This window comes from Camelina sativa, chromosome 12, assembly GCF_000633955.1.
Source record: "Camelina sativa cultivar DH55 chromosome 12, Cs, whole genome shotgun sequence".
Classification (NCBI taxonomy): domain Eukaryota; kingdom Viridiplantae; phylum Streptophyta; class Magnoliopsida; order Brassicales; family Brassicaceae; genus Camelina; species Camelina sativa.
The window spans coordinates 24,515,138-24,526,494 of NC_025696.1; the positions used below are offsets into that span (position 1 = coordinate 24,515,138).

General features: G+C 33.4%; 1 long non-coding RNA gene across 1 annotated transcript; it reads left to right on the forward strand.

Annotated features, from left to right (window-relative positions):
• On the forward strand, nucleotides 5,896-7,356 carry LOC104732571. Its single transcript, XR_758897.1, has 2 exons — nucleotides 5,896-6,335; nucleotides 6,749-7,356. It is a non-coding gene; the product is annotated as an uncharacterized LOC104732571 (long non-coding RNA).

Genomic DNA, 11,357 nt, shown 5'->3' on the forward strand with positions numbered 1-11,357 from the left:
ATCTCAAAACTTTGATTGTAAGTTATTCTGCTAAAGTTGCAGAATAATTTGTCCTCGTGATTGACTTTATGCATAAATACATAATAGGTAAAATTAAGTTTAAGAATCATTTTCAATCAAGTTAAGATCTTCTAATAATGGTTAGCATAAATCTAGGACTTCGGATACCCAATAGGGGTCATATAGAGTTGGTTAAATATAGAAGGGTTTATATAGGAAGGGTTATCTTTTAATCATTATTATAATAGGGAGGTGAATATGTTCTTTTTAAATCTTTATTGATTAGTATGGTTTTAAATTTAGAAACCAAATTTTCCAACTGATTTGTTCTATTTTTCAAGAATTGGTGGCATGAAGATTCTCTATGATTTTTCTCCTCATAAGGTAACTCACTAATCCCTACTATTTTTTATTTAAATAGGCTCATTTTAAACTCATTAAATATGTTTTTTTAGTTATAACAGAACCTTTCGTATTTTCCGAAAATCGCAAGAAAATAGAAAGAAGTAAACATGAGTAAACATTGTTAATTCAGTAAAATGTGTAATTTTAAAAATGTTAATATACTTCGATCCTTTCACTTAGTTAATGGTGACTGTTAAATTTTAAAAGGGTTCGTTTTATGTACGACATGATATATCCCTTTTATAGTAAATAATAAACTATGAAACTTAGGTAATCTGGATATATAATTAGTGTAGATGTATCATATCACGAAGCTTTTTTATTTCATTTTGCAAAATATTTTAAAATAATCTGAAAACAAAACAAATCCAAAATAAAGATAACTGAAGTTCAAAGGAAATAAAAGTTGAAAAGCAATAGATATTCCTAAAAAGCATTCGTGAACACAGCAATAAAAGTGTCTTTTAGCCACTGGCTACATTTGCATCTTCAAGAGCACCTTGGATAGACCCAATACACATCTTCTTCGTAGTAGAGGAATGATCAGAATTATCATCAGAGACATCCTCTTTCCTTTTGGAAGATGGAGTAGTGGTAGGTGTTGATAATGCATCAATGTGTTCAGCACTGTTGGTTAGCATTAGCGTGTCCTACGAAAATATTTAACAGTGTTAACTTACATATCAAAACACTTTCAAACTTATAAAAAGTAGAAATTATAAAGCATTTTCGAATTTATGATACCTGATCCAAACTCACAATGGTTGATAAATCATCGGCACTCTGAGATGGCTCGATGGAGTCAGCTTCCTCGGGTCCCAGACCAACATATGCATGAGAAACCTTGTACACATCACTTTCCTCTCTGATGTTATTTTTCGCAATAGTGACTACAAATTGGTAACTCTTGCCAACCAAATCCTTCAATCCTTGAGGGATGTTAGTTGGATCTTGTATCTACACATGAAAAAAAGAATTAGATTGTATAATTTAGTTTTCTCTATACCTAACTACATAAGATGATATACTATACCTCATCTAAATGACCCTCAAGTAACTCAAAAGAAGATTTATTGATTAGCATTTTAGCTTCTTTCTCAAAGAGCACACACTTGATCTGAGCAGTTGAATCCATTACACAGACAATCAACCTAAACCAATAAGTCACCAAAATAGCAAGATGGATTAGATGAGAAAAACATTAGTAAACTAATAATTAAATTGCAGTTTGTTTACCTTGGTTCAACTTTAGTAATATTTTCATTACAGGTAGAGCACTTAAACAATGTTTTCCTGTCTTTTTTAACAACCTCATTCTCAACTTTAGGTACCTTGTACACTGTTGTATTACACTTAAGGCAGACAAAATAATACCAAGCAAACTCTGTATCGATCGCATAGATTGAGCAGAAAATTCTGAATTTCCTTCCTACAAAATGCATATGAGTTTAAACAGTTAATAAATGTGAAAGTCGTAGAATCTTTATATTTTCTATAATTTCAAAATATTACTATCTATCTCATTGTACTCAATGATTTCGGGGATGGTCTTTTTGTTGAAGTGTCTAGAGAAGTGTCTTCCGCTGAACAGCTTGTATCTCCTTAGGAACAGCTTGTTTGATAGTCCAGGCAAAGCCATCTTCCGGAAGACTGGTAATAAAAATAAATATATTAAAACCACAAACTAACCTAAAACGTATAAACTTTAGGTAATTCAAATGGTAAAAGATGATTACTTACTTTTCACGAAACTCGACAATTTCAGGCAAGGCTGGATTAATTTCCAATAATGACATATCATAAGCGTTCGACACTGATCTTTGTCCTAAGTTTGAAAATTTTCTTAGCATGTGACTTAAAATTTACTTAAAATGTATTGAAAACACAAATAAACTATTTACCTTTGAAAGAATTAATCTTAGCAAAGCGCAAAAGACAAATCACCATATTCGGTCTATTATTTGCGCAAGCTGCTAGGATTCTGTCAGCAAGAACACCCCAAAGTGTACATGATAGACGCGCATCACTACATATATTAGAGTAAACTTTTAATTGAAGAACAATAAATGGTATGAGAGGTTATAGGAAAATATTGTGGTTATAGTTTTGTAAAATTACCTTATGTCCCTGAGTTCAATGTCAACTTTCTGTTTATCCTTGTTGTCGACTTGGTAGACCTTCAGAATTGCTATGTGAATTAATAGTGTGTATGATATTGACAACTTGACCAACTATGTCTGTAGAATTGCTATGTGAATTAATAGTGTGTATGATATACAATATCTATATTAGTTTTTCAAAAGGAAACAAACTTACCAACTAAAATGTTCTCATTCAATCCAGCTTCGTCAATAACGTCTCCAAAATTGACCAATTTCAGGAACATGTCATTAGTCAACGACGGACATGACACGATGGAGGTGATGTTGATGAGAGCCATACGGTAAACATGGTCGTAACTCTGCATTTTCCCACTGATTTAGTCAGTTAAAAAGTATCAATGATTACCCAGTTTCCAGTGATGATCATCTTCTGTAGTTTTTCCCATTGTGGTTTCTTTAGCGTTGCATGAATGAGTGTACCCTTGTTTTAGAAGAAAGATTAGTAAATTAGAATACGATAAAGAGGTATAAATTTAAAAATTTCAAAAATGCAGGAAAGTTGAGTAATCTTACAGAAATATCAGCTAAGACCATTTCTATCGTCTCTCCAGTAAAGACGGTATATTGTTTCCAAGAATGAATGATCTTAACTTGAATTCTCCAGCCTGTTTTGAATGGTTTGACCCCTAGTAAATTTGTGAAAGCAGAAACATCTTGGGCAGCCATTGGAGAAGGTTTGGTGGGAGTGTGAGGAATGAAACTTTAAGGTATGGTGATTCGACCTTTGAATAATACAACTATATTTATAGGAAGACTTGACTGCTGTATATTTTTGGGCATATTCTCAAAATATTCTCGATATATAAATTTGCCATAAAGTTAGTGATATGGTTCGTGATTGTAATCTTATAATGTTTATGGTAGTTTTCCAAATATGTAACGAAGATTGTTATATTTTGAGAATTTTGAGAATATTGTTTAGATATTAGAAGGCTGATTTCTCGTGCGATCGCAAGTATATTGATGTGATTGATATTGTTAGACATGTAAATATAGGGATTGATATTATTTTCCAAATTTGCAAATATGTTTGGTTTCTTTATCGTATATTGAACAGATTGTATTGCGAGATTTGTGGATTATTAGTATTATTAGAGATCGACAAAATTTGTTTTTTGCGGATCTCTTGTGGTTGTTATATGTTTTTTTCGTTAAATTCTTATAGCCCATTTTTGAAGCCCAGAATAATTTTTAAAGATCCGATTTTTGACCCGGTTTTTTAATTTCGGGTTTGTTTTGAAGTGTAACCCGATTGAAGTTACTCTAAAGTCATATTTGTCCTTCACCGTATTGATTTCATTTGTTGGCGTCAGGGGTAGTTTTGTCCGATGCAATAGTTGTACTTCTCTTTTACTATAATAGGGATTAAGCTCAAGATATTTAAAATTTTGATATGATCAATTCAATTTTTTTTAAGTAGTGTTTAGTTTTAATTAAATAAAAATCAAAATGAAATTCAGTGTTTTTTCATTTGTTTTTGTCAATATTTTCCTTCATAAGCTGCAAATTCTCGAGCTTCATACTTCTTCAGCTTAAGCTCTTCTAACTTTATGGCTTCATACTTCATGACTCTTATTTATTTGAATTGAAAGAACAAAGAGAGAGATTTCATATATATCACAGCAGAGGAGAGAGGATCAAGGATCAGGCCAAGAGAAGTTTCGAGAGACTAGGAATCAACAAGCTAGATATCTTCTTGTCTGCTTCTGTGATCGATCTTCCTGTAATGAAAGGATGGTTCAAGAGCTCAGCTGGGGTGGGCCTACGTGGATGAATTTCAAAGCACCGCCACACAAAATCTCTATCCTCCGGAGAGATATCTCGATCACGCAAATTCATCATACGAGCCGCACGTCGGACCAAAGACTCAGGTATCGTCTGTGATCTCATGCGAGAACCGTAGATCATCTTATTGAGATTACCTTGGGAGGTGTACTCCATAAAGATCGAGTAGCATTCGGAGGGTTTGGTTTGGAAGTGATAGAGTGTTTGCGGCGTTGACGATGCGAGGATGATCGCGGAAATGATGCATGATCCTGAGCTCCTTGTCGAGAATGTTTCTAAGATGCATAGGCGATGACTTCTTCGCCCAAAGTCTGGAGTTGGAGTCCTTCTCAAGAGAGATACAACCGAAGCTTCCTCTGCCAAGAAGAGATTGTTGTCAGCGAAGACTTGTCCACAGTCCAATCATCATCTCTGCAAATTTTCACAGTTGAAACATAGCTTGCTCTGCTGCTCTGCTGCTTCTAGTGATACTTGAAACATAGCTTCCTCTGCATCTAAAGACATGCACTTGGTTTCCATGACAACAATGACGACTACGACAACAACGACACGACAACGACAACGACAACAACAACGACAACGACAACGACAACGACAACGACGATGACGACAACGACGACGACGACGATGACAACGACAACGACAACGTTAACGACAACGACAACGACAACAACAACGACGATGACGATGTCATCGTATGCTATTGATTTCATCGGGAGATATCTTATGAGAAGAGAGATGAAATACTTAAAAATTGTTAGGATTGTCTTTGTTCATGTTTTGGATGTAAAATACATTAAAATCTAAAGTGAAACAAAATACACTTAATTTAAAATACCAAATTGAATAACGCTGAATTTTGAAATACACTTAATTCTATTAAAATCCAAAATTGAATAACACCCCCTTACTTAAACTGACTCAAATATTTGACGTTAAAAGTAAACATCATTTGTTAAACTGATACTAACACAATTAACGTCATACATTAGTATGACCGTTTTTCAAATGATGTTATTTGGTTTATGTCGGTGTTAAAGGTCAATAACAACCGACGTTAATCGACACGTTTTTTTGTAGTAAAATTTAAGATGATATATAAAATTGATAATGATCTAAAAAAGATTGCAAAATAAACATTAATTATTTTCTTTTATTACATCTTCATTTATTTTTAAAACCTATCAATTCAATCTTCCGTTTTGTAATTAAAATTTCTAGAATATCAGTGATAAAATAGAGCGATTGACGCAACGCCACAAAATAAATTGATCAGCAAACACTACAAAAAACACATTATAATACACTGATTAATCAACGTCACAATCTAAACCGACATAAATTTTTTTAAAAAAAGGAATTTACCGTCGGTTTACAAACCGACTGAAATTTATTAAAGACGTATTTAACTTTGGGAAATTCTCAAAAATAACATCAATTTAAGTTTTTGTTCCAAAATTAGCACAAACTCTCAAATATTCCAAATTTAGCACAGCTTCATTTTTGGAAGAAATTATTTAAATAAATAAAAATCATCATCTCTTCTACATAAAACCTAAAAAGCTCATTCACTTCTACGCTTCTTCTCTCTCGTTGCTTCTTCAATCATCATCTTTTCTACATAAACTCTGAAAAGCTCATTCATCTTCTATGCTTATTCTCTCTTGATGCAACGCTTCTTCAGTTTCATGGTTTTTGAGCATATGACCGGGCCAAATTTGAGTTTTTGATTTTGTGTTGGCACGTATTCAAAAAATCAGGTTCAATTCGGTTTCGCATTGCCGACTATCAGATGGCTCGAGCCTCCCAGTCTGTGTTGAAAAGGGTATCCGAATTTGCTGGTTATCCTTTGTCGGATGTGAAATCGGATATTCAGATTGTGGCTGATGTCACTCAGTTTGGATTTGTGCTGCGGAATATGCCGCTTCCTAAGAACATCACTCTCTACTGATGGATGGAAGTGTCCCAAAGCTATTCAAAAAGGTAAAAACTTTCTCAATTTCTATCAATTTTACTTTGTGAGGTTTGTGTCTCTTAAATTTTGAAATTTTAGTTATAGTTCCTTGATTTATGGCTCAATACTCTTAAGGCTGGTCTTGATTTTTTATATTTAGGAGTTTTGTTCACTGATCCTGGTTTTGCTATGTTAAGGATGACGTATTTGCAGTAGATCCTTATAATCAAAAAGAGTTTTTAGATTAGTAGAGATAGTCAAATTCTCATGTGTTCACTCGTACATTTAATCTTATGTTTGTTACTTGTTAGTTTTCTTTTACACATAATGTTTGAATTAGTAAAATGGAGGTTCTAATATTGACGAGTATTACATGATGCATATGTGTTTGCTTATATAAATAGATGAGGTTTTAACGTGGTATTGTTCTTTTTTACTATAGCTAAAGTTCAGGATCAACATCAATTGTGATGGTTTGAGGATTGAATCTTGGAGGTTTGATTTTGGTTTAATGGTAACTACGAATCTGTGGGATTTGAACTGTGTGTACCAGGAGGTTAATCGGAAGGATCAACAGTTGATGTTGCAGCAAAACAGTGTATGATGTCACATAGTAATGATATTGGTGGAAGTGTGAGACACCAAGCTTCGTTTTGTGGTGTTGTTGGTCTTAAGCCTACTTATGGGTGTCTAGGTTTGGTCTTATGGCTTATGCTTCTTCATTGGATATGATTGGGTGTTTTGAGTCTCTATGATTATTGATGTTAGGATGACCTTCATGAAAAATACTTAGGAATGACTTTTAGCAATTTAGGAAGGATTCAATAATACTTAGGAATGACTTTTAGCAATTTAGGATGACCTTCATGAATAAATCTCATAATGGTTGTAAAAAATAAATGAGGGATTCAGTTATATTCAGGAATGATTCAATAATATTAGTCCATATGTTTGTCAAGTAGAATGTTTTCACAATTTTTACATTTGGGAAAGATACTTTAATGTTTACGTTTCTTGTATATAGATATTTAATGTTATATTTATATCGAATGAACAACTTGGCTTATTATTAGTTAAAGGAACGCAAGTTGAGTTCTTATAAGCGGTTATGGCCTTTTTTTTTTGGTTTTTTAATCCTTTCAAACTGTTTCATGAAAGTCTTCATGAATTTAAAGAAGTTCTTCATGAATATTAATTCAAACATTTAGGAAGGCCTTCCTATAAACAGTCCTTCCTAAATTTGAAGGAATCATTCATATATGATAATTAGACTACAAATCTCATATTTTACAAATAGAATGAAATAACAAGTTTTCGGGTGAAAACTACCTTTGATAATCAAAATTCTCATATCCTCTCTCTTTCTTAAAAAACCCTGTGTTCTATTTCCGTTACCACTATACATTTGGTCTATTTAATTTCAGGAAGTATACAATAGTATTCAGGAAGGCATAAATGAAACCAGAACCATTAATGCATCGGAAATTGTGATCTTATAATAATCATGGAGCTGTTTTTGTAAGTTCACACGCTTTTCTGGATACAACAAGATTGAGAATCTGAGATAGTGTTCTATTATTGCCAAATTGAACAGAAGAGTCCAAAGACTAATACAAACAACTAACATTCACATCAAAAGGGATATTACCTATAAAGACTGTCCTCTTAAGAGCATTCAAATGAGCATCAACCTGACTTTTCCGTTTCTTACGAGGCTATCAATCTGAATATAACATAAAACCATCAATCAATTTACACAACTCCTTAAACTCAAACACATAAACAAAAAGGCTAAGAGGTTATATTACCAAAGACATGTTATGTGACAAAGAAGCTTTAACATAATTCTCTGTTTCAAACAGATTGACATTAGTCTTTTCTTCACTAAACCTTCAAAATCAAAATTACAATACATGGTTTCAAGCACAGGCCTTAAGCTTTCTCATCGATTTTGTTTCAGCATTATAGTTCATTTCCTTTTCCTCTTCGACTAATCAATTGAAAAAACAAATAAAATTAACAATTAAACACAAAACTCAATCTAAATAACTCATCTTTAAGCGATAGGAAACTCACATTGATAATAGGCACATAACGTATCCTCACGGATTCAATTACACCCAAATTACTAAATCTCCTCAAGATGAGTTTTTTTTTTCTTAACCTTGACAAATTCCCAACGAAAACAGTTCTAACAAGCTTACTCTCATCACCAAATCCTTCTTTTAAAACCATCGGATCAGCTACTTCATCAGCTTTCTTCCTCTTCTCACCAACCTCCTTCTCCTCCTTCTCCTTATTCATCTCCTTATTTGTTCCCAATCTCATATCTCTTCCTTTTCTTCCTTTTTGAATCCAATCCAGTCTCTACAACAACCTCTGAATTAGTCTCTTTCTCAGAATCTGAAAATTTAGTTTCTTTTCCTTTTTAGAAATTTTTGTCTTCACAGAGAAAATTGTTACTTCTTCATCTTTCTCCTCCTTTTGTTTCTTCTCACATTTGATTTTTTGAGATTGTTTTCGCCAGAAAGAGTTATTGTCGGAGAAGAGACTCTAAATCTGGAGCTTTCACCTTTAGCCACATCACCGGTGAAGAGAGTTGTGAATATACCTAATTTAGTCTAAGGTTCACCGTTTTGAGATTTCGCCTCCGTTTCCTTCAATTATTTTATTATCTAAATAAAAATATTAATATTTACTAATGCTACTTTTGCAACTTTTGAGCATGTGTACTAACTTTGGAATAAAAACTTCGATAAGTGCTATTATAGGGTATTTCTCTTTAACTTTTTATGTTTTCTCCTTTGATGATATATTATTCATTTATTTTCAATTGTTTCCATTATAACAAGAAAGTTACTTTTTAAAAAGGGATATACGTAGGTTATATAAAAGGTGACTTTTTAAGTTTTGTGTCACATAAAACAGTCGTTAAACTTATTTCAATTGACTCAAATATTTGACGTAAGAGTAAATGTCGTATGTAACTGATGTTAAAATAATTAACTTCATAGATTATTACGATGAGTTTACAATGATTTTATTTGGTTTATATCGGTTTAGTATCAACGGTCAAGGTCAATAAAAACCGACATTAATCGACACCTTTTTTGTAGTGAAATTTAAGATGAATTGCAAGCTCATCATGATCTAAAAAAACTGGAAAATAAAAATTCATTATTATTTATTTTTATTACATCTTCATTTATTTTTAAAAACCTACCAATTTGGTATTTTGTTTCGTAATTTCAAATTTATATAATATCGTTGATAGAATATAGCGGTTGATGCGACGTCACAAAATAAATTGATCAGAAAATATTAGAAAAAATTAACACATTGGAATACATCGATTAATCTACGTCACAATCTAAAACGATGTAATTTTTTTTAAAACAAGAAATTTGCCATCGGTTTATAAACCAACTGAAATTTCATTAGAGACGCATTTCACTTTTTATGTTTTCTCCTTTGATGATATCTTTTGCATTTATTTTGCAATTGTTTACATTATACAAGAAAGTTAATTAAAAAGAGGATATACATAGGTTATATAAACGATGAATTTTTTAAGTTTTGTGTCACATAAAACAATCGCTAAACTTGAAGAAACAGAGTATCTGTACGAGTTACAAGCTGTCGCGGAATGTACCTGAAGGACTTTAAACAAAGCGGGAAAGTGTCAAGTTGTCTTTGTCAGCACAACACCTTGAAGACAGTGCGGCGCATCGAGCATGGAGATGTTGAGCATGGGCGTAAAAGGTGTCAGGCTAAAAGGTGTTCGTTGGAAGCTACAAGTAAGTGGCTTGTTGAAGTCAACATAATGATGAGGTTTCTCCTATGACTCGTTGGACAAAGAGAGGTTCTTGAAGGACATGAAGCATAGGAGGATTTGCTGGATAAAGAAGAGTATGGTGAAGATTTTTGCTGTCTATAAAAGAGAAGCAAACACATCCTTGTTCGGTTAGCACTTTTATAGAGAGAAAAATGTGAGTTTAGATTTAAGCAAGAGAAATCATATTGCTTAAGGGTTTCATCGGTGAGTGAATAAAGAGTGAACATAGCTGTTGCTGTGCAGGTAAGGTTGGGTAGATTATGATTTATTCAGTGGCAAACCAGCTGTTGTGATTTTACATAAAACTGATCAAACAAGCTTGTAAGATAGTTGTTTGAGAAATTCTTAATAAAGCTCAGTTTACTGATTTTCTGGTATTCGTGTATTAGTATTTAAGGTTCTAGTTATTTCAATTGGTATCAGAGCGGGAAACCGATCTGAGACTGTCGTCTCTACACAGGTTAGATTCTAAGTTATGGAACCAAATACTGATGGTACGGGTGCAAGTAAGAACATCATGCTGGATACTAAGAGATATGGGTATTGGAAAGTTCGAATGACACAACTCATCATAGGCCAAGGAGAAGATGGGTGGACAGCTGTAGAAGAAGGTTGGGAACCTCCATTTGATACAACAGAAGATGGAGTTGAAATCCCAAAACCTAAAGCCAGATGGACTATTGATGAGAAGAATCTGTCAAAATTCAACGACCAAGAGCCATGAATGCCATCTTCTCTGGTGTGGATGAAGACGAGTTCAAACTCATTCAAGGATGCAAGTTTGCAAAACAAGCCTGGGATATTCTCCAACAATCTCATGAAGGAATGTCAAGTGTTAAGAGAACGAGACTTGATATGTTAGCTACTCAGTTTGAATGTCTGAAGCTGGCTCCAGATGAAACAATAGTGAAGTTTAGCTCAAAGCTCAGTGCCATAGCAAATGAAGCTGAAGTGCTTGGAAAGACCTACAAGGATCAAAAATTGGTGAAGAAACTGCTGAGGTGTCTTCCAGCCAAATTTGCTGCCCACAAGGCTGTAATGAGAGTAGCTGGCAATACTGAGTCAATGACTTTTGCTGAACTGGTCGCCTTACTAAAATCTGAAGAAATGGAAGCGGATGAAGACAAAGCGAAACCGTCTAAAAGCATTGCGTTTCAGACCGATCAAAAACCTGATCAGTTTCAAGAAATCAAGGATAGCATGTCCCTGCTGGCCA